Genomic DNA, 24,884 nt, shown 5'->3' on the forward strand with positions numbered 1-24,884 from the left:
CACATTATGTACACCTCTTTTAGGCTCCTCTTGAGTGTGAAAGTTTCTCAGACTTTCTTTGTGTTAAATGACTTGAACAATGTGGTGAAGTAATGGTTAGGCATTTTGCAAAAGCAATTGGTATTTGTCTTATGTTTTTTATTATAAGACTGGAGTTAGAGTTTTGAGTTATCCAAAGAGGTAAAGAGTCATTTTCATCATATCATATCAAGGGTACATGCTATCAACCTGACTTACATTATTGATGTTGACCTTCATCACTTGGCTAAATGCTGTATGTCAGGTTTTTACACTGTAAAGCTACTCTTTCTTCTCTGTTTGCACTGTACGTTTTAGAATGGAAAGCTAAAAAAAGAAGAATCACTGGTGTAGGAGACCGGAGCAAGTTACATCCTGATGAAGGAAAATTGAAGCACAACCTACGTTGCATTGCAGAAATTCCCAAAGAATCATGAATTGTTGAAATCAGATATCTCTGGAAACAAGTTCATGGTATGATTGCTAATATACTCTGTTCAAAAGAGTAGAACACCCAGATAACCTACCTCACTTACCATAACTGGGCAACTTCCATTCCTTTTGAAGCAGATGATCAGAATTTTGTTTTTATTTACTTTTTTTTTCTTTTTCTTTAGAGTATAATGGAGTAGGACCTGGACATCAGGAAAAGTTGAGTCATAGTAATAGGAGGGCAAAGATTAAATGTAAAAGCAGAGAATTCTACAGTAATTTGCATAGGCATTATTAAAAATACTATCAATTATCTAAAATACTGACAGACGTGCTTATAACCTCTGGGCAAGAATTATTAATGCCCTTCTCTCATCAATCTGACCAGTTGAAGAGGAATGCTCTAAAGATACTGGAGGAGTCCCCATATGATGGCACAGCACTATTAACCTTCATAATTCAAAAGAGCCACAACTGTACAAAGGGTTTCAATCTCCTACATGAGAGTATGGAGCAGGGAGGCATAAACCTCCTAATACGAAAAAAGAAGAACCATGATTAATCAGAGAAATAAGAGGAGCTATTTTAACTATAAAATAAGAACAGGATGTTACTATAAATAACAATGAAGAAATATCAGAGAGCAAAAATAGACTTTTGAAATTAAAAATATATAAACATATTATAAGAAAAACAAAAAACTCAAGTAAAAAGTTTATGAGAATGTTCTCCCATACAGTGGGTTTCCTTTTCATTTTCCTGTGCAGAAGCTTTATATTTTGATGCAGTCTCATTTGTTTATCTTCTCTTTACTTTCCCTTGCCCTAGGGCCTAGGAGATGTATTGACAAACATATTGCTACGAGACAGATGTCTGAGATTTTATTGTGTGTGGTTCCTTCTAGGATTTTTATAGTTTCACGACATATACTTAAGTCATTTATCTATTTTGATAAATTCTGTGTATGCTGTAACTTGGTGGTCTAGTTTCAATTTTTTTGCATGTATCTCTCCAATTTTCCCAACACCATTTATTGAAGAGACTGTCCTCACTCCATTATATGCTCTTGCCTCCTTTGTCAAATATTAATAGAGCATAAAGGCTTGGGTTGATTTCTGGGGTTTCTGTTCTGTTCCATTGATCTATATGCCTGTTCTGGTGCCAGTACCAGGCTGTTTTTATTACAGTGACTTTGTAGCATAACTTTACATCTGGTATTGTGATACCTCCAACTTTGTTCTTCTTTCTCAAGATTGCTGCAGCTATTCAGAAGCTTTTTTGGTTCCACATAAATTTTTGGAGAGTTTGTTCTAGATCTGTGAAATTTGCTGTTGGTGTTTTAATGGGGATTGCATAGAATCTATAGATTGCTTTGGATAGTGTGGATATTTTAATTATGTTAATTCTATCAATCCATGAACATGGTATATTTTCCCCCTGGTTCATATCTTCCTCTATCTTTTTTTTCAATTTCCTGTAGTTTTCCAAGTATAGGTCTTTTTCCTTGGTTAAGTTTATTCCTAAATATCTTAATTGTTTTGTTGCAATGGTAAATGGGGTTGTTTGTTTAGTTTCTGAGGACTCATTATTGGTGTATAAAAAAAGCCATTGATTTTGGGATGTTGATTTTGTATCCTTCTGCACTGCCAAATTCATTTATTAAACTAATAGTGTCTTGGTGGACTCTTTAGAGTTTTCTAGGTACACTATCTTGTCATCTGAGAATAATGACAGTTTTACTTCCTCTTTTCCAATTTAGATGCCTTTTATGTGTTCTTCTTGTCTGATTGCTGTGGCTAAGACTTCCATTTAATAAAAAATTAATATTGACAATATATATGGAACTCATACAATTTAATAAAAGGAGGACAAACAATCCAATTAAAAACGGTTAAACGACCTAAATGGACACTTCTCCAAAGTGGACAGACAAATGGCCAAGAGACATATGAAGAAATGCTCAAAGAAAGTCACTAATCATCTGAGAGATGCAAATTAAAATTACAATGAGTTATCACCTCACACCTGTCAGAATGACTGCCATCAACAAATCAACAAATGACAAGTGCTGGAGAGGATGTGGAGAAAAGAGAACCCTAGTACACTGCTGGTGGGAATGCAGACTGGTGCAGTCATTATGGACAACAGTATGGAGTTTTTTAAAAAAATTAAATATGGAACTGCCATTTGACTCAGTGGTCCCACTTCTAGGAATATATCCTAATAAACCCACAACACCAATCAGAAAGAATATATGCACCCCCATGTTCATAGTTGCAATTTATAATAGCTAAGATATGGAAACAGCCCAAGTGGCCATCAGTAGATGAGTGGATAAAAAGCTGTGGTACATTATACTATGGAATACTATCCAGAAGTAAAAAAGAAGTATCTCTTACCCTTTGAGACAGCATGGAGGGACCTGGAGAGTATTATGTTGAGCAAAATAATCCAGTCAGAGAAAGACAAGTATCACATGATCTTACTCATATATGGAATCTAATACAAAAAATTAACCAAGGAACAAAATAGATCCAGAGACATAGAAGCATAAAACAGACTTTCAAATCTCAGAGGGAAGGTGGGGGTGGGTGGGTGAGTAGGAAGAGATCAACCAAAGAACTTGTATGCATTTATGCATAACCCATGGACCCATATAATAAATAGTGTGGTGAAGGTTGGGGTTGGGGGATGGACAAGAAGGGGTCAATGCAGAGTAAGGGGACATATGTAATAAGATTTTTTTAGAAGAGTTTTATGAATAAAATTAAGGAATTTTTCCAAAAATTTGAAAATAAAGATGGAAAAGGTAAAAAAAATATAAAAAAGTTAGAAGCTCATTCTAGAAGGTCGAACATCTGAGTGATAGACATTGCCCAAGAAGGAAATCAAAATGCAAAGGAGGAACTCATGAAATTATCAATTCAAGACAAATTTCCAGAATGTCCAGGTTTAAAGAGCCATTGAAGGCTCAATGCAATGCATAAAAATATCACTAAGGTACATTAAGTGAAATTTCTTCACTGAGAGGAAAGGAAACATGTCTGTCATTTATTTATTTACTTGTTATTTTTTTAGACAGAGAAAGGGAGAGGCAGAGAAAGAGAAAAACATGGATTGGTGGCCTCCCATACACCCTCACCCACACTCTGACCTGGGATGGAACACACAATCCTCCGTATGTGGTCTGTGCCCTGAGCCACTTTTCCATGCACAAGACAATTCTCCAACCAACAGAGTCACATTAGTCAGGGCAGGAATATTCTTAAAGCTCTCCAGAAAGAGGAAATAAAAGGTTGCACACAAATCAGAATCAGAATGGATTCAGAGTCAACTATACACTAGAAACTGGAATATAAATAAGAAATATCTTCAACTTTCTGAAGAAAAATCATTTCCAAAACGACATTTTACTCAATAAAAACTATTAAATATGAATGAAGACAAAAGTAACGGCAATTTTCATAGTAGCAAAGCCTCCAAACATACATCCTTTCTTAAGGAAGCCATTCAAGGATGTGTTCAATCATCCAATTTTTCTTTATTTCACACATCCCATAAAAAAACAAAACAAAACAAAACAAAACAAAGACAAAAACAGGTACTCAGCAATATCCTCAGGGCCAGCTGTTCCTCCCAGCAGCTTGGAGGTGTCTGAAATTCATCCAAGGAGACCGTCTCTGCTTGTCCCTGGAGCTTGAAAGCAGGCTTAGGACACTGCTCTCTGTTACCATACAGCATAGGTATAGGTATCAGCAACATGCCATGGGACGGGTGGGCTGGCTGCTTCACCAATTCCCTGCATCAGGAACTAATTCTTGCTATTGAAGACTAGGGGGGATGTCTACTGACTAAGGTGAGGGTCTGGTGAGTGCCTGTGGGGTTTCCCAAGAGGCAATCAAGCTCAGTGGAGACTGAATGGTGTTATGTGACTTCAGGTGCACGGAGAGGGTAGGAAAGAGGGCTAGCACTTTCAGTACTATTTTGAACAAGAGCTTCTATAGATAAAGTAAGGTTAAGGAATTGAATGAATTGGGGAAGGGTCACAGTTCAGCATAGAGGAGGCTGAAAGAGAATGAGTGGATAAGAAGAAAAGTAAAAAACAAAATAATCAATAAATAAAAAAATAAAAAGATAAAACAAATTTTTTTTCTTAATTTATCTATTTATATATTCATCTATTTCTGGAAAAGGAGAATAGAGGAGAGAGCAGATAGGCTTGAGTATAGTGAATGAAACTAATTAAGCAATTAGGAGAAGAAGAGAGCAAGAGAGGAGAGGAAAAACAAAAGCTTAAAAAACTGGCTAGCAAGAAAAGAGAAAAGAGAAGGGCGCACGGACTTGGAGCAGGGAAGAGGGAATTAGATATATGAGTAAGCCCACAGAGACTGCAATAATAATAACATGTCAATAAAGCAGATAACGAAGCTTAAATTTTAACAAGGGGTAAAAAGAAAGGAGAGAGAAAAACTAAAGCAGGGACAGGAGAAGAGAAATAGGATGAAAAAGGGAGAAGTGAGGAGGAAAAGGGTGGAAAAGAAGAAAAAATAAGAAAATAAAATAATGATAAAAAATAGAATGAAGAAAAGTAATACAAAAAAATAAAAGATAAAAATGTTCTTTTTAAAAGAAAAGATAAAAAATTAAAAAATGAAGTGTCATTCGCTTCAGCCAAGTTTTAATGACCCAGTAGGGGCTGGTTTAAGACCTCACTCTACTGTTCTGCCTGCCACTTCTCAGGTTCCTGTTCGGTAGTCGAAGTTCCCAGCGATCCATCGCTCCTCTGTGTCAGTCTACACAGCTTTGGTTGCCAGCAGGCAGGCTCAATCTGCCCGCTTTCTTTGCCTACTGTCAGTCTTAATTATCCAAGCGTCTATTTCTGACACCGGCATTAGGTGTGGGTGTTGCTATATTGGTTTCCAGGCCCAAACGGCCCCTCAACCCAGTCCCCGAGGGCTCCCTGGGCCTATTCAGTGTGTTTCCTCTGCAAAGGTCGAGGCTGCACTAGTTTCCCTGTGGCTGCTGTGAAGGGCAGGCTCTTCAGGAGAGAAATGGCTGCTTAGGGTTGGAGGGTCCGGAATGTCCCAGTGCCGGATTCCTGGTCACCTCTCCCTGCCCTGCTCCTCTCCACAGCCCCTCCCCAGCCTCCACCAAACTGCACCTCCACCTGCACTGCAGGCTCAGAGAGTGTTTGTAGTTGAAAGGCCCAAGAACGGGGTTTAGTGACTAAAACCAAGGAACATACAAAGGCAAACAGCTGCACTGCTGCGGGTTTCTCTCCCCCCACATAACCAGACAACCTTAGAGGAGACTCCATCCGGAACTGTGTGGCTCAGGCAGTTCTTCAGGCTGCCTTTCTGGGCGCAGCCTCTCGGTGCTGTGGACTTAGATCTAGATTCCCCGGCTGCCAGCAGCCCTGTGGATCCTCTTCCCTAGTTGAGTGTTACGCGTGTCCCCAAGTGACTGGACTTAGTGCAGTATAGGTTCCTTCTAACCCTCTCATCCCGGTGGTCAGGCATCTCTTTCTCCAGCCCAGATCCCCGATCCTACCATTTTCCAGGAATCCTCTGTCCTTTCTGGCCATGGATTGTTTCACCAGGTGTGTTTAATTTGCCAATTCTGGGTGGATGTTATTCGATTTAGTTGTTCCTTCTATCTGCTCCAGGAGAAGGCTCAGGACACATCCACCTACTCGGCCACAGTTTTGAAACTACTCTTTCTTTCTATTTTTTAACCTCTGTTGGTTTTAAAACCTGGTAGCTCCCCCAAGTGAAAGCTGAAGTGCGCCTGTTTCACAAAGGGCAGGAGAGGCAGACCCTTCTTGAGAGGTAGGTAGCAGGTTTAATAGCACCAGGCTTGCCTTGGACACTGCAAGAGGCTCTCTGCATCCGCCTGCAAGAATCTTACAGCTTTATCTAGAAGTCTCGGCTGGGTTTGCACATACTTAGTCCAGATGGTCTCCACACCTTCCTCTCTCAAGTCGGTCTCCTCGAGAAGCTCCTCCTGGGGGGACGGTGACAGAGCATACATCCCAGAGCAGGGGCCGGTGAGACGCCTCTCACTGCCTGGGCCCAGCTGCTCTCCTCCACCTGAGGTCACTGTTCTCTTCATGAGCTCCTCCATTAGCCTCACTCTACTCTTTGTATCTATACTATTAAAATACAGAATCAGTTACTATTCAAGATACATAAAAGAGAGTGGTTCAAGAGTTTTGATAGTTAACGGATACTTTCCTTTTTATTTCCTAGGCATTGGAGATTAACCATACATTTTACTAATTAATTCTCCTATCATGTGTTGAGTGACTCTTACATGCCAACTAATACCATAGGCACTTGGAATGTAAGAAAATAATACAAATATATGGCATCTAATGGTGTAGAACACAAAAGAGATCACAGACTATAAATAATTATAAACATGGATACAGTAAAAAGATATGTGCAGGTTACAGTGCGGGACATAAAGAAGAAAAAGATCATCTCAAATTCAGGAGTAAGGGAGGTTTTGGAGTCTTTGCAGAGCCACATTTGCACAGCTCGAAGAATGACCAGCAATTCGCCAGCAGAGAAGGTAGAGAATTTTACACTGGGAGGACAAAACAAGTCCAAAACATGAAACAACTAGTTTCCATAGTCAAATGTAACAAATCTCCTATATAATAAAAGCTTAATATGCTGTCTGATCAACCAGTTGCTAGGACACACACTGACCACCAGGGGGCAGACACTCCAAAGGGTAGGTTAGCTTGCTGCTGGGGTCCGGCTGATCGGGACTAAGTGAGAGGGCCAGACATGCCCTGGAGCGTTCCCTCCCCCACCAGCCAGCCCCCATTGGCCCTGATTGGGACTGGGCGAGACGGCCTGATCGCTGACCACCTGTGCATGAATTCGTGCACTGGGCCTCTAGTTTCATATAATACTTATATGCAATGTATATGTTTGTGTGATTTGAGTGGGGATAGGGAAAAGCAACAATGGAAGATCGGCTTGGGGGTACCTATATCAACCCTAGTTCTGCAAAGATCCCAAAACTCATTCATCACATAGTGGACAATCCTTAAACCAAGACTTGGATAGCTAAGGCTTAAATGTAGTTAAACATTTGGCCTCCTCTGATTACCTCTATCTTGTACATATTCCCTTTTTATTCCCACTGAGTATTCTTGATTGTTAGTTCCATTCTTTCTCATTTTTAAGGTGCATAACATCTGTACCCATTTTAAGTCTTTTGTTTTTCAGTTTTATTTGAATATACTCTTCTAGATCACCTGGATGCAGGCAAGGGCTACTTTTGGCCATTCAATGTTTAAACTAGGAGACTCATCAGTATGAGTTTCTTTTTTTCATGCTTTTTTTTTTCCTTCTAAACCGGAGAAAGGCAATTGGCACTGATCTATACAGAAATCATACACAAATGTTTAAAATTACTTCTGTGTTTTCATCTCATTTATGCCAGTAGCATACTGGGCCATTCTAACCAAGTGTGAAATTACATTTTCAATTTTACCTATAAGACAGATGTTGATTTAGATAAGCATTCTTGTTTTTGTATGCATTGCTATTGTGAAATTTCAAGCATATTATAATTAACTTGTGAGCTTTACAAATAAAATAGAGATTAAATGCCCTCAAATAACATTAGACATAGTTCCAGTGTCAAAGCTGATATCTAAAGAATTTTATTAAGTGATTACACAACTTATATTTTTAAACAATTTTCTAATATTTTTAACACTACACAGAATGAAATATACATTATTTGCTTATTAAGAGTTAAGAGGTATTAACTAATCAAGAACATTTCTAGCTAGTTGAGAAATATAAGAATGAAGAAACGTAAATTATGACAATATGCTTGAATTCTGCACACACGAAAAATAAGGAAGTCTTTTATAAACAATATTAAATATTTTAAATGATAGAGGTTTTCTGTCATTCATATAATAATCTTCAATAAAGTCATTGCCTTCATTGCTCTTCTTTCTTTGCTATTCTGAGGAGCAAATTCTTGTTTCAAGATCAGAAGCCATGGGTGAAATTAGTGCAGTAGAGGACTTTGCATTTGGTGAAAGCTTAATAAACAGTAACTGATTGATAAAGTTCAGAGCAGCTATTTTTTCTTCCTGTATCAGATTGTAGCTACACTGAAACACCCACTGGAAAAACTGCAACTGTTGAGTTGTAATGTTATATGCATGCAAGAAAATTAAAATGAATTTAAAATAAATCATTTTATTTCATCAGAATGGAGCCAAACTGATTTGTATGCTACATAGATATTTCCAGAACATAGGATACCTGTCTTTCATTACGATGCATCTGCTTATTACAACCCCTTATTATTTCCCGAAGTGTGTTTTAGCTTTATGTTAAAGAATTACCATTTGACAGGGGTTTACATTTTGCAGAAGCTGAGAATTTGTAGGTAGTGGTGATTCACAAAGGCTATGTCAAGAGAAACAAAAATGTCACAAGGTATTGAAGATGACTGATTAGTATTGTAATTATTTTCATCAGAATTTTAAAATGTTGACTTTAAATATTGTAGCCTTTTAACTTACTTTTTAGAACTACATAACTTATTAAAATGATTTCTTAGAGTCAGCAAAGTATAGTAGGTAGGATTAGTATAGGAGCCAGCTGCCTAGATTTGAATCCAGGCTTTGCCATGGTCTACATGAGTGACCTTGAGCAAGGTACTTCATCTTTCTGTAACCAGTTTCTTATTTGTAAAAAAATGGATATGATAATATCTATAGTCTAACATATAAAAAGCCAGGGGCCGTCACGACCGAAACAACTGGATGGACAACTGAACAGCAGGCTGTGTGGGGCGACATGGCCAGAAGGGGGGACAGTGAGGGGCGACCAAATGACCAAACAGCAGGCTGCGTGGCGTGACCAGGGCAGCAGGGGGGCGGTTAGGGGTAACCAGGCCAGCGGGGAGGGAAGGGGTGGGCAGTGAGAGATGACCAGGTTGGCAGGGGGAGCAGTTGGAGGCAACCAGGCTGGCAGATGGGGGCAGTTAGGGGCAATAAGACCCATAGGAGGGAGCAGTTAGGGGCAACCAGGCCCACGGGGGAGGGGGGGCAGTGAGGGGTGACAAGGCAGGCAGGGGGCCAGTTGGGGGTGACCAGGTCAGCAGGATGGGGCAGTTAGGGGGGACCAGGCCAGCAGAGGTGGGGCAATTGGGGGTGATCAGGCCAGCAGGCAGAGGCAGTTAGGAGTTATCAGGCTGGCAGTGGGGGCAGTTAGGGGGGACCTGGTTGGCAGGGGGCAGTAGTTAGGGGTGACCAGGCAGGCAAGGGGGGCAGTTAGTGGCAATCAGGCCAACAGGAAGAGGTGGTTAGGGGTGATCAGGCTGTCAGAGAGGGCAGTTAGGGGCTATCAGGCAGGCAGGCAGGCAGGTGAGCGGTTAGGAACCAGCGGTCCAGGATTGTGAGAGGGATGTCTGACTGTGGGTTTAGGCCTGATCCTGGCAGTTGGACATCCCCCAAGGGTTCCCAATTGGAGAGGGTGCAGGCTGGGCTGAGGGGACCCTCCCTCCTTTGCATGATTTTTATGTACTAGGCCTCTAGTCTACACTAATAAAAGAGAAACATGGTAATTGGCGTACGACCGCTACCCTTTTCATTGGCTAATCAGCGAGATATGCAAATTAACTGTCAGCCAAGATGGCGGCCGGCAGCCAGGCAGCTTGACACTAACATGAGGCTTGGTTGCCTCAGTGACGGAGGAAACCAACGTTCCCCACCTGAGGCTGCAGGCCTTGGAGCAGGCAGTTTAAGAAACATTGTAACAAATACCGCAGGACTTCAGCCAGCAGATTCGCAACATTGTAAGCAAAGGCCAGAAACCTACTTTCAGCCGAGGCCTAAGAGCTGGAGCCAAGCCTCAAGCTAAAGCTGGCCCAGAATAAAAAAAAAGAAAAAAGGAAAAAAGGAGCGGTTGGGAACTTCAGTCACCCCCAGCCTGAAAACAGCCCTCAGCCCCTTACCCAGACTGGCCAGGCACCCGAGTGGGGACCCCCACCCTGAATGGTGTGTGACCAGCTGCAAACAGCCATCATCCCCTCACCCAGGCTGGCCAGGCACCCCAGTGGGGACCCCCACCCTGAACGGTGTGTGACCAGCTGCAAACAGCCATCATCCCCTCACCCATGCTGGCCAGGCATCCCAGTGGGGCCCCCCACCCTGATCCAGGACACCCTTCGGGGCAAACCACCTGGCCCCACCCGTGCACCAGGCCTCTACCCTATATAGTAAAAGGGTAATATGCCTCCCAGCACCAGGATCAGTGTGACAGGGGGCAGCGCCCAAACCCCCTGATCGCCCTGCGCCTTGTGTGTGACAGGGGGCAGCGCCCAAACCCCCTGATCGCCCTGCGGCTCTGTGTGTGACAGGGGGCGGGGCCCCAACCCCCTGAGCAGCCCTGCTCTGTGCCTGATAGGGGGGAGCTCCCCAAACCCCCCCCCCCACGGGCCCTGCTCTGTGTGTGATGGGATAGAGCCATAACCTCCCCATCGGCCCTGCCCTGAGTGTGAGAGTGGCGGCACCCCAACCCCCTGATTGGCCCTGCTCTGTGGGTGATAGAGGGCGGTGCCCCAACCCCCGGATTGGCCCTGCTCTGTGCATGACAGGGGGTGGCACCGCAACCTCCCCATCGACCCTGCCTTGAGTGTGACAGGGGACGGTGCCCCAATCCCCCAATTGGCCCTACCCTGAGCGTGACTGAGGGTGGCATCACAACCTCCCAATCTGCCCGGCTCTGTGCATGACAGGGGAAGGCGCCCCAACTCCCCAATCGGCCCTGCTCTGAGCCTGACCAGGGGCTGCACCTAGGGATTGGGCCTGCCCTCTGCCACCCGGGAGCAGGCCTAAGCCAGCAGGTCGTTATCTCCCGAGGGGTCCCAGACTGAGAGAGGGCACAGGCCTGGCTGAGGAACCCCCCCTCCCCCGCGAGTGCACAAATTTTTGTGCACCGGGCCTCTAGTATATTTATAAAAGGCTAATATGCTAAGTGTCCCTCCCTCTGTCTGACCAGTTGCTATGATGTTTACTGACCACCAGGCGGCAGATGCTCAACGCAGGAGCTGCTGAGCTGCAGGACTTGGCAGCAGTGGTTCTCGGGTGACATACCCCAAAACCAGAGAGGAGAGAGCCTGATTCCTCGCAGGGCTGCACCATTCCACCTTTGGCCACGGGTTATGTTGTTGCTGGGACACTATCGGCCCAAATCTGGTTTACTGCACACTTGCATTGGCATTCCACACCCTGAACAACAGCAACTTTGCAGAGTGCCCTCTCACACTCCAGTACCCCTCAGGGGATGTCAGAGAGCTGGCTTCAGCCCAATCCCCATAGGCCAGGCCAAGGGACCTCACCTGCCAGAGGGTCCCCATTGACTCCACAGACACCTTTTGAGCCATGGTGCCACCTCTCGTGTGGCCAGCTGGGGAGGGACAGTGGGAGGCTGGCTCCAGGATGTGTCTGGCCCATCTCGTCCAGTCCCGTCCTGCCAGCCACCTTGTAATTAATTTCCTTTCAATGTGCACGAATCGTGCACCAGGACACTAATTACTTTATAATGTAGTTTTGAAAATTCAGTTAAAATTTGCAAAGCATTTAAAATATGGAACATAGTACTAGATAAATATTTTCCTTAAAATAAGATAACTAAATGAATAAACTATCAGTGAAAAAACTTATTTCAATACTGAAAGCTATACAAAGGGAAGTAATGAATCACACAAACAAAAAATCTATCACCAAGAAATAACCTGTGTTAACATTTTGTGAATATTAGTTAAGGATTTTCTTGTTAAACATGTATTAAAAAAAATAAATTAATTCCTAAAAGAAAATAAATTTACAATAAATATTATTTCATTTGCTTTTCAAAAAAAGAAGAAAAACCCAAAAACATTAGATTTTATTTTATTTGAATTTAATGGCTTAAAGGAAGCTAAAGTTATCATTGATGTAATTGGTGAACTTCATATAAATATATTTTCAACTAACATTAATATATATTTTAAAAAGGATCCCTCTTTTAAAAAATAGATTATAAAAATCATTAAAAAATAAGGCTCTTTATTTATTTTTAAAATATATTTTTATAGATTTTTTTTTTTTTTTTTTTTTTTTTTTTTTTTTTAGAAATAGAGGGCAAGGGAGAGAGAAACATTGATCAGCTCCCTTCTGTGTTCCTCCTACTGGAATTTGAGCCCATAATCCAGTAATGTGACCTGACTAGAATCATATCAGTGACTTCTTGGTGCATGGAACAAAGTTCAACCATCTGAGCCATACCAGTTAGGGGCAGAATCAATATTATTCTTTTAAACCTCATGCTTTGAATCCTTTCTATGACAGGCAAAGTGATCAACATTCTCACACATTTTTTAATGCTTCTCTTCCTCACCAATACTTTATCCTTGTATTTCAATAATTTACCAGAATTTGTCTTGAAATTAACTTACTAGTATATACTTTTGACTGGTGCATTTTGTTTTCTTATATGTTGCAGGTTCATTTCTCTCTTGTTTCAATGGGCATCTCTGATCACTTTTTAGGTGTGTTAGTGACCTTTTATTTAAAGTACTAGAGGCCTAGTGCACAAAATTTGTGCACTGGTAAGATCCCTAGTGGCTGCCAGCTGCTGGCTGCCAGCTGCCAGCCGGGACCTCCCTCCCTTACCCTGGCTGGCGCCACCCCCTGGTTGAACTCCCGGATGACCTCCCAGTTGAGGGGACAATTTGCATACTATGCTTTTATTATATAGGATAATAATTATCTTCCGTTCAAGTAATCCTCAGTCTGCCTTACCTATAGTCATCTTTTCAAAAATTTGTATTTATTTATTAAATTTTTGCCTCTGAAATCACTGAGATTACCTTTACCTATTCTCCATATTATTAATTTGTTTAAATGTCTATTGTGTCTCCTTTCTAACTGACTTATTAGGTGAGGCATATTGCTGTGTTCATTCTCAACATTTTTCCTTAGTCCACAACTTACCTAGTCATCCACATTTTATTATATTTTCCTTTCTTGAAATTTTATATTTTTGCATTTATGTTTTTGAGCAATTGTCTAACATGAGGCAATTGTAAAAAATATACTTCTCTTGCTTATTGTTTTTGTTCCAGCCTGCTTCTGCATTTTTCCTTTGTCTGCCATTTAATTTTTATTTATTATTTTTGCTGCCACATATGAATAATTGGCATGATATTTGTTTTCCTCTTTCTTGTGATTAATCTGACTGCTCTGATTCTAGACTATGTATGTGCTCTGATAAAATTTGAATTATGATCAATTTACCACCTTTCTTTTGAGCTATAGGAAATAGGCCTCAGTGTTGCGTGGAAGATACTGTTCCATAGTGTCAAGGCATATGAATGAGAAAAAAAGCTCTGGGCTGACTGAATGCCTGACAGGTGCTCTCTTTCCTGAGGTCCCATTAGGTGTCACTCCAAGCAGAGCTTCGTGAGGGTGCACCTCTCCGAACAGGGCCCGGAAGCTGGCAAGTCCTGGCTGTCATTCCTTTTACTACTGAGTTACTGTCATAACATGTAGGGGCTTCTAGTATTAAGGGCTTTGCCTTACTTATTTAGAATTTCTTATTTTCTTCAATGGCTTATATTTCTACAAATTGGAAGGTAAATTCATTAAAATGCTCAGAATTTTGCCCATTAAACTTTTTTGTTTAAGATTGCATTGGAGAGTGGGGATGAGAGTTTTGAAATACGGCAAAGCCCAGTTTACCATTCTTATGGCCACAATTATAAGCCACTTGTCATAATATTTCTTCCCTTTCCTTGCTTAATTGCTGATCATATTTTTTTTTAAAAAAATTCTATCTACGTTTTAATGAAAGGGAACTCTGTAATACTAATTTATTTTGCCATCTTTAATCTCATTTTATTTCTCTTTAATTTAGTTATTTACCAGTTTTTGTTTACTTTTTTTCTTAATTTACCACTCGTATAATATAGCTTGGGATTGGCTTATTTGAAATAAACAATGTAATAAGATTTCATACATCTTGATCCCAAAGGTTTACAATGGTAAGTTGACACTGCTTTTAGTCAAAACATATAAACGACCTTGAACCTGGAGTACTTGTGGATCATTAGTGATGCCTCTGTGACATCATTGCAATAATCTATTACAATGGGTTCCTCACCATTCCATGGAAAATCTCCAAGGGACTGAGAGGCTGAGTTGTCGCTGATGGGTCTTTCTCAGGAAGGTAAGCACCATTACCTCATGCTTAGAATATAACAAGCATTGTTTCAATTCACAGTGATTTTAAGCCCAGATGATGGGAACTTTTGGAAAAACAGTTCTGGACTTTGTTTTGATGCTTTCAATATTTAGACTTCCATATAAGTAACAGTGCAATATAATGTTTTGTTCATTTGTTTTGCTTTTGCTTTTATTTTTAGTAATTTGAACCTTGGATCTATTAGTTATAAAGATCCTTTGTAAATTATTTAATTTCTATTTTTAATATGTCACATATAATAAAATCATAGTTCATTGTAAGGATTAAGTTATATTAATTAAATGTGTACAGTAATGGAAACATTATAGTTGTCCAATGAATATTATCTTCTTCACACTTTATTCATTTATGGCTATTTAGGATCGTTAGTGGTTGCCTCTCGGTTTATTGTATGCAGTTGGCCTTGTCTCTCAATCTTGTTTTAGGCTATTTTAAAATAGATTCTGGCATGAAGGAGAACAAACATTTTAGATTTGTTCTGTTCTTCCGCCAAATCTCTTTGCAGTCACAGAATACTTAAGGCCAATGCTGCCAAGTAAAGTTCCGTGCAGTTTCTATCACACTTCTTTGTTCCAAAGGTGTCGTTAAGAGGATAGTGGTTAACAGCTCAGATTCTGGAATCAGACCTCTTGGGTTTCAATCTAAGCCCCTCCTTATTGTGCTTTGATCAAGTTAGTCTTGATTTATGTACCTCAAATTCTCTAAATGGGCAAATAGTTCTTAATTCATACAGTTTTTATGGTACTAAGTGAGCTATTTCTTGTGAAGTGCTTAGAATAATATGTGGTTTAGGGACATTTAATAAATGTATTGTCCCTTACTAAAGACACACCTATTTTAATAGGAGGACTTATTTCAATGGTTAACTCAAGATTTACTTGACCACCTCCACTACTGTAAGCAGAATTAATTTCTCTCTTCTTTGTAGCCCCATCTATAACCCATGGACACAGACAACAGGGTGGTGGAGGCCCGGAGAGGGGGGTGGAGGTGGGTTAGAAAGGGTCAATGGGGGAAAAAGAGGGACATATGTAATACTTTCAACAATAAAGGTTTTTTAAAAATAAAAATGAAAGATTTTCTGCATCTCTTCTTTTGAAAAGGATCCATTTTTATATTGTTTTAAATTATCTTTACAATGGCAGGTAAATTCCCTGGTTATGTTCTCCAGCTGCTCTTTGCATCTTCTACTCAAAATTCTAAGATTTTACTCTCAGTACATTTGGCTGCCTCTACCTAGCAAGAGGCTCTCCTGATTCAAGGCAAACATTTTCCTAGAGACAGTAGTTTTGCCATTGCATTCGTTACTGACTTCACAGCTTGGGCCTTAGCCAGCAAAGAAACCCACTCATTGACTGTTTCAGTTTGCCGAGCTTTAATTTCATGGTCCACTAGGAAGAAGATTCTTTGACGAATTCTAGGAGCCCTTGGAGTAGAGTGAAGCAAGAAGAAAAGAGCAACAGAGGGATTTATGTTGACTTGTAATTTCTAATTGCTGGCACTTTCTGGCAAACAATAGGCAGTTTCTTAATGGAACAATTTTAATAAAAAACAATATCTTTGATTGTATTCAATTTATCTTAATTCTCAGTATCAATGGGTCAGAGTTGAGAATAATACAACTTAAAAATCAGTAATATTACAAACATTTCTTTTATCTGAATACACGTATATATTCATGCATGCTTTCTTTTTTAAAAGCATGAAAGGGACAAAGGAAGTGAATCATTTTGAGGATGGAAATCATGCCATTTATTTCACCATCCTTAGCATCTGGCATAGTACTTGGCATAGAATAGGCACATTCAATAAATATTTATCAATTGAATGAATGTAAGTTTTCTATAAAACACTACATTTTTTGTTCACCTAACATTTATTAAACAGTTATTCAACTCATCATCTTCCCATTAAACAATTCTGTTGTTAGTCTCCTTTTATAGAAAGTGAAAAATAAACTATACAGTTTAAATAACATCTTGTAGAACACAAGGTAGGGAACACTCAAAAATTAAAATGGTGGTGGAAACCAGGATTTCTTATATTCTTTTTATAACATAGAACAATTTTACATACATATAAAAGAGGCAAACTTAGTTCAAGCTTTTATATTTGTACTAGAGGCCTAGTGCACGAATTTTCGTGCACTCAGGGGGGTCCCTCAGCCTGGCCTGTACCCTCTCACAGTCTGGGAGCCCTCGTGAGGAGTGGGCCCAAGTCTCAGTCTGGCCTCCGTCTGCGGGAGGCAACCTGGTGGGTGATCAAGGGATGGTGCCAGCCCCCATCGCCCTGCTGCTGGTCACCGCCACCGCCCCACCCCATCATCATCCCCTCCCTCTGCCCACTGGCACGTGCCTTGGCTGGCCTGGCACCACCTGCTCATCGGCCCCGCCCCCTGCTGACTGGTCTTTCTGCCGTTCAGTCAATTTGCATATTACACTTTTATTATATAGGATGAACTTATGCAAGTAAATATATGAAAACTAAGGAACATGCAATGTACTAAAGTGGTGGGAATTAGCAGTGTGTGTACGCATGTGTGTGTGTGTGTGTGTGTGTGTGTACATTTAGACGTGCATGTTTATTTTTAGTGAATGGGTTTTGGTAAGTTAATAATTTTTATTAAACCAGGTGGAGGAACCAGTTGGCATTAATGAATGATGATGGATATACAGAAAGAAGGTTAATGCAGCTCTTAAATTCTAAGATGAAGAGTTCATATTTTAATGGAAAGACTAGATCAAGGATGGGTTCTTCAGCAGTGCATTAACATCATGAATAATGCATCAGAGGAAGGTTCTGATTCGTAGGCACAGCACAGGTCTTTAGGTGAAACTTTTATTCAGCTCCTGTTTGACCTTGGTTAGTTTCTGGTTCATCATGGTTCATAGCGCTGTGCTGACTTAGCATAGAGGTCCTTCCTCTATTGCATGCCATTATTTCAAGTATTTTGTAAGCTTTTACATATGTTTGGCCCGATATTTGCTTGAGCTTGCATTTCCAGAGCATAGTCATAAGCAACCAGCAGCCCCTACATGACTTTCTAAGGACCGTGTGAGTTTGCTCACAACCCCCTGAGCTGGAAGAATTTCCTGGAGGACTAGAAGCATATTGTAAGACCAGCTTTCTGGATTCTTGTGGTTTGTCATGCATTTCTGAGGAAATAGACTGCATAAAATGTTCACTTAATGCAACCTTACTTCATGCCATTCAGGAGGTTATAGCCCACTATAATTACCATTAACAGACCATTCATCATGCTGCAAATCTTACAAACAGAAAGGCAATTAAAGAAATACAGGATGTAAACTTAGAGCTCAAGTTTTGTCTCACCAAAACTAAGTTATCAGAGGAGTAATTTGAAGCAACAGATAAATTATTGACCAAGCATGACCTCTGTAAATTTTATTTTCTGTGGCCTTCGCTGTAGCTACAATCCAGTTGGGGATCTAGAATAGTATTGTAACTTTCCATGATTTAGTCCTTTCTTGTCTTATCACTTACCATTGTTTAACACTCTATGGGCCCAGTAACACTGTACAGGGGTTTTCATGAGTTTTATGCCATTTCTTGCTTTAGATCAGTGATGGCTAACCTTTTGAGCTCGGCGTGTCAGCATTTTGAAAAACCCTAACTTAGCTCTGGTTCCGTGTCACATATAGAAATTTTTTGATTTTTGCAACCATAGTAAAACAAAGATTTATATTTTTGATATTTATTTTATATATTTAAATGCCATTTAACAAAGAAAAATCAACCAAAAAAAATGGGTTCGCGTGTCACCTCTAACACGCGTCATAGGTTCTCCATCACTTTAGATCATGCTTTTCTCTCTCCTGGAAATGTTCTTTCTTCTACTCATTCTTTCAGATTCAACTCAGTTTACCATCTTCTTCAGGAGTCTTCCATGACAATAAAGATAAGGAGTGTCCTCTCCTGACCCAACAGTTGGTTCTCACAGCCATTTTTGTAGTTGTCAGATAATTGCTTTCCATGTGTGTTTCTCCTTTACCAGGTCAGAGTCTGCATTGTGTCTATATTTCTAACTATTAGTGCCTAAAACAAGCAAGGCACAGTGTTGTGGCTTAATAATTGTTTTCCCATGTATGGGTGTTGAAAAGCAGGAGCTCCTCACCCATGTGATGTCCCTTTCTTATTGCTCTAGTTTCTATGTCATCCTCATTGCTCAGGTGATTAAATGACATTTCTTTTCAGTCTATCTCCCTACTCTAATCCATGCTCCAAATGTTCCTCATATATTTCGGGCATCTAATTTTATTCTACTGTTTAAAACTTTGGATGAATACAGGATGATTTTTGATGTTTAACAGTAGGTATTTCTTAATATTGAGTAAGCTGATACTGCTACTTGACCACTCTCCCCTATGTCCTAGAATTACATGTTTTTGTGTAACCTACCTCCCTAGGCAGAATAGCAAAATCATTGACTAAAGAGAATCTTGGCACATGACTGATTTAGTAAGAATCTAGGTTAATCACTGATAATTCTTATTTTGGTAAGTTCTGAGAAATTCTTTCTACCTATACAAAATTCATGGAAAAAATCACATAAATAAAAAGTGCAGAGACAGAAGAGTTTTTTCCTAGGTCTTTTTTAAAGCCATTTTAAATGGCTCTCTCTTCTCCATGGGAAGCGTTGAGGCCGGGATTTGTTCATTGAATTCTCCCAGACTGAGCAGTGAGAAGTAAAGGCAAACTGAGACAGCAGGTTTCGTCTCCAAGTTCCATAACCAAAGTGATAGCCAGAGTCCCTTTACATGTACCTTGTGTGCTTGAGCTGGTAGCGTGAAAGAAATTCCATTCTCCTAAATGAAAGAGTGTGTTTCCTATGTGTATTGTTACTATTCCTTTGCAGCTCTGAGAATCAGCTATAGAAAATATATCATTTCTAAGAGCAGAAGTATAAAAGATAAAATACCGTGAAATTTTTTTCTAGGTTACCTGAAGAGCAGATACACACAATTGGAGTAGACTTGATATTTGAGGCTAAAATTTGGGTTTTATAACATTCTTGGATGTCTCACTTAACTTTAATGTATGCAGTATATATACTGAGATGCATTTCTGTGCCTCATTTTAAGGCCTTTTAGGAAATTGTGGAAATTGTTTAGTAAGTAACTTAGTAAGCACTTAAGTACTTTTAAAGACAGGCTTGAAGATCATTAGAAATTTTTTGTGTTATAATTATCTCACTTATGTGGGAAAATCTTGGAAAAACAATGCCCAAATAATCACACATCAAGCTGTATTAAGGAAAAATTACTAGTTGCTAAATTGTTTGAATTTTATATTATTTTCAATTGATTATATTATAATCAATTAAAAAGGAATCTATCATCTGATATTTATTTCAACTTATTTCTCTTCTTAAATGTCTTTCATAGTTCTCATTCCCATGTTTTAAGATTTGACAAAAGAAGCATGAAGTAGGTAGGCAGATTGTATTATTTGTTAAGCTTTATCAAGCTTTACAATACTCACTATATCTTATTTGTGCCTTAAGCTGAGGCAAACATGGTAGCATGGGACTTGGTTCTCTTACTATTAGTATACGACTGGTATGTCTACAAGCTTCACATAGGTCACAAATAATGTTGCATTATGCAAATAAATTGAGTAAAAATATCAGTTTTACATTTCTGCTGCAGTGAGGCATGAAATAGCCATTCATCCTGCCTTCATACCTGTCCCTTTTATTATAAAAGAGTGCATGATAAGAATGGAAGTTAATTTAAAAATTGCTACTACAGTTTAATGAATGGGGGGTTAGTTTAGGACATAGGCCTTGTTTAATAAAAACTCCCAGGAGGTAAGTGCAAAGCTCAATGTTTTTCTTGTCCCGCACCATCCTTATGATTCCCCAAAACTTTCAATCTCATTCTCCTAGGACAGTGAAGGCAAACCTTTTGAGCTCAGCATGTCAGCATTTTGAAAAACCCTAACTTAACTCTGGTGCTGTGTCACATACAGAAATTTTTTGATATTTGCAACCATAGTAAAACAAAGATTTATCTTTTTGATATTTATTTTATATATTTAAATGCCATTTAACAAAGAAAAATCAACCAAAAAAATGAGTTCGCGCATCACCTCTGACATGCATGTCATATGTTCGTCATCACTGTCCTAGGACCTACCTAGACCCACAAACTACCCTTCATAACTGTGAAAGAGCTAAGGGGGACTGCAGTCACTCAACTATGGATATTTTGGGTGGTATTTTCAAGAAGCCATTTACACTAAAATGCTACTTCCTCAACTATTAAAACAGCAGTAACCTGAATTATTGGAAATTAATACCACCCTATGTTGCTAATTCATTTTATCACATGCTGCCTATCCTATTGAAATGCATTTTAAAACTTCAGTTTGACCTAGTGGGATATGACTATTTTATCTATTTCTTCATTACCTCCCAGTTTAGCTGCCCATTTTTATATATGATACAATTTTGTATTGCTTCTATTGATTTACTATGGAGATCTAAAATAAAATTAATGGAGATTTCCATTAAATGGAAAAAATGCAATCTTGATAAGAATGAGAAAAGAAGAAGTAAAGTCTGTGGTATGCATCCTAAAGCCAATTATAAAGTAAATAACAAATTTGATGGCACATCTTACAAGATTATTTGGAAGGCTTTAGCAATTTAAATATTATTAGGTATTTTCCTGTTTCTATAAGCAAGTCCATGGTTCATTGATTTTATACATCCACTCCTGCTGTTTCTGGAAATAACTCTCTACTTCAAAATGTATTCTAATCGCCTATCAAATTGTTTTAATTTAAGAAAAATCATGAAAATAGCACTTGCATTACAAAAGTAATTTTTCTTCTAGAAAGCTCTGTCAGTCATACTGGGTTTTAACAATTACGCGATATAGACCAAGTCGATTTATTGTGACTTTCTCACCTAAATTAATGATCTCATTACTGTGTCTCAAGTAGCCCTGCTTCATGTTACCCCAACATGCTAACCAAATATATACTTAATCTTTTATTGTTAAATATTGCAATGGTTACTGATATGTCAATTAATAGCAATGATCATGATTTACTGAGCAATCATAGTGAGGTAGGCATTGTACCAACCACTATGTTATGTTTTATTTTATTTAACTATTGAAAAAATTCTGTGAGATGGTTGTGTCATTCTCATTTCTCAGTGAGGATGCCTAGGCTCAGAGAGGTACCACAACTGGCCAAGGTCAGGGGACAGGGAGCGCCAGAGCTGGGTAGAATTCAGAACTCTATGTCTTCAAAGTCCCATTCTCCTGTTAGTGATCAATGAAATCCTTGACTAGGATAATCAGATCATCTCAAGGCTACATGAATTGTTTCATGACATTGTAAAATGCAGTTTTCACCCCCAGTTGGTGATTTGAAGACATGTGGATGGCTTTGCAGGTGTGACAACAGCTACAAAGGTTGCACCTGGCACTTGGTGCTATTGGTGGTGGCGGTGGAAGTAAAGGGAGTATTTGGCAAGGGTGGTGCTAGACTGACTACAGTTCTTGGTGCAGTTTCATGCAACAATGAATTTCCATTTAACCTGCTGAATTTTGAATTTCAGATATACATAAGGGTGAAAAACGTTTTCACTATTACCTGAGCTTAATGCCTAACTTTCCTCTACACATAAGTGCTCAATTTGTTTTTGTTTTCCTGAATGGTTTTAATCTTCTCGAAAGTTTCAGGGATGCAATCAACATGCAAACTGAAAAAAGAGCATAGATTTTCTGAGGGGTTGGAGTTTTGCCAAGAATCATTCATAAGGCACTTGCGGCATTTACGTTGTCAATGAGGCTCATTTAGATCATTCTGTGTTTGGAGCTGTCACACTCCTGTGATTCTATATACAGGTGCAAGAATCCGGTTCATCATTTTATCTAGAGTTGTCAGACCTGATAATTTGTACAATGTAATCCATACTATTCTATTTTAAATGTGTTTTTGTTTTTTTTTCTGTAGGTTACTATAAGAACATAATGTTAATTTTCTTTTAAAAATCAAGTGGGTCATCAGATTGTATTATCTACTAATTTCATTTCAGCACAGAAAAAAGAGGTGATATAAAGTACTTAATATGGCAAAGGGTGCTGAGTCTGTTAGGCTGAAGACCATCCATTTTCTGGTCAGTCCCTCATAAGAGAGCTGGAATCAGGCCTGTGATTGTAGAGCAGGTTTTGTCCTGCTGTGGGCTCTCTAGTCAAAACTGTTCTTTTTCTCTCTCCCTCCTAGCAGTGTTTCAGGACCTTCTGTATTCCAGATGCTTTTAATTGTTCAGTTCTTTTCCAGTGATGATGCTGTTTTGGAGCCCAAGAAATAAATTTAAGTATTGGTTCTCACCGTTTTCACTTGGGAGGCTGCACAATGCCTTTCATTTTTATGAAGCTTGTTTGTGTGGTTGTTTTTCATTTAAAAGCTAGAAGTAGATTATCTCTCTGACAAAACTGTGGTAAACAACTAAGGATAACTACATGTATAACTATATTTAGATCTATCTAGATCTATATATCCTGACACTCAACTTTTAGTTAATTTTCTCTTATCATTAAGGTATTTCTATTGTGGCTTAAATCTTTATAAGCAGACTTTCACTTAGAAAGCTCTAGTTTGTTCATTATAAACTAGAGACTGGTGCACAAAATTTATGCATTCGGTGGCGGGGGGTCCCTCAGCCCACTCTACACCCTCTTGCAGTTTGGAAACCCTCAGGGGATGTCCGACTGATGGCGGGCCTAAGCCGACAGTTCGACATCCTTAGCCCTGCCTCAGAGGCAGGAGAGGCTCCTGCCACCGCAGCTGCACTAGCCAGCCATGAGCCCAGCTTCTGGTGCACTGACCACCAGGGGGCAGCTCCTGCATTGAGTGTCTGCGACCGGTTGTCCCGCCGTTTGGTCGATTTGCATATTAGGGTTTTATTATATAGGATTAATTATATTTGACAATCTTTCCTGAATCCAAGGGATAGTTCTATGTTTTCTTAGTGCTATTCATACATAGAATTTTAATTCTTTCCTTATTTGGCTCTGCAGGCTGTGATCTGCTTTCTTTCTATAGTTATTACTTTTTATTTTCCTTGGGGGAGGGGGCAATTAGTGCTGCTACTTTTGCAGTTCTCTTGATACTCAGGTGTTACTGACATTTAGGCTTACTGGCCCAACAGTTTCTCCCTGAAACTGTGACATTTAGGATGAGTACGGTATTTTTCCTGACAAAGGAGTAGGGCACCCTCTTTTTCAGTCCTTATTCACAGGCAGGAAGGCCATTGCCTTAGGATTCAAAATAGGCTCATTGTCTCAAAGGTAAATGGTATTGTAGCCCCAGGAGAATATACCATGAAGGCATTTACTGGGTGTGAAAGACAGCTATAGAAGTGCACGGCAATTTTACTCTTAAACTTTATTTAGTTCCATTTCATGTGAAGTAAATATGCATAAAATGTCAACCTTTCAGCAATAATAATAATGACAACAATAATGATAACAATAAAGATAATGACCCTTTATTGAGTCTAGGTGTCAGTCAATTTTCTAATCACTTTAAATGTATTAATGCTTAAAATATATAAAATTAATAAATGAGGCAGTATCATTGCCCCCAGTCTACAAATCATGAAAAGTGCTGTGGTCACTTGGTTTTTGAACTGCAAAAGTGAGATTTGAACCTGACTCTGAAACTCAGGTTCTTCACAGTTGTTTTTTCTGTGGTATAAAATTTTCAAACCTGTAGCTTTGGCCATGTCTCTGTGAATGAACAGATCTTACCAGTCACTGAGTTTGGGAAACAATTTGTTATTTGACCCTTTATTGGTGTCTCCTAGTGACTTTACACATTTCTCAAAGAACAGATTTAAGTGAACAAACTTTCAGCTGTCTCAGAAAAATACGCTGATAAAGTGATACTATTTCCAAAACTGACATAACAGAAAATAAAAAAAAATAGCAATTTTTATTGTAAAAGCATAAAATAATTGAATTCAGCTTCAAAAGGATGCTGCAAAGAACTTGTGTACCACCAAGATTTTATTACACCACAGTGTCTGCTTTTGAAGACTTTGAAGTTAAATACCCCCAAGAAAGTTAAAAGTATGCAGCTTAGAACCAAAAATAAAACTGC

The sequence above is a fragment of the Myotis myotis genome, unplaced genomic scaffold (genome assembly GCF_014108235.1).
Source record: "Myotis myotis isolate mMyoMyo1 unplaced genomic scaffold, mMyoMyo1.p scaffold_m19_p_10, whole genome shotgun sequence".
In the NCBI taxonomy this organism is placed as follows: Eukaryota; Metazoa; Chordata; class Mammalia; order Chiroptera; family Vespertilionidae; genus Myotis; species Myotis myotis.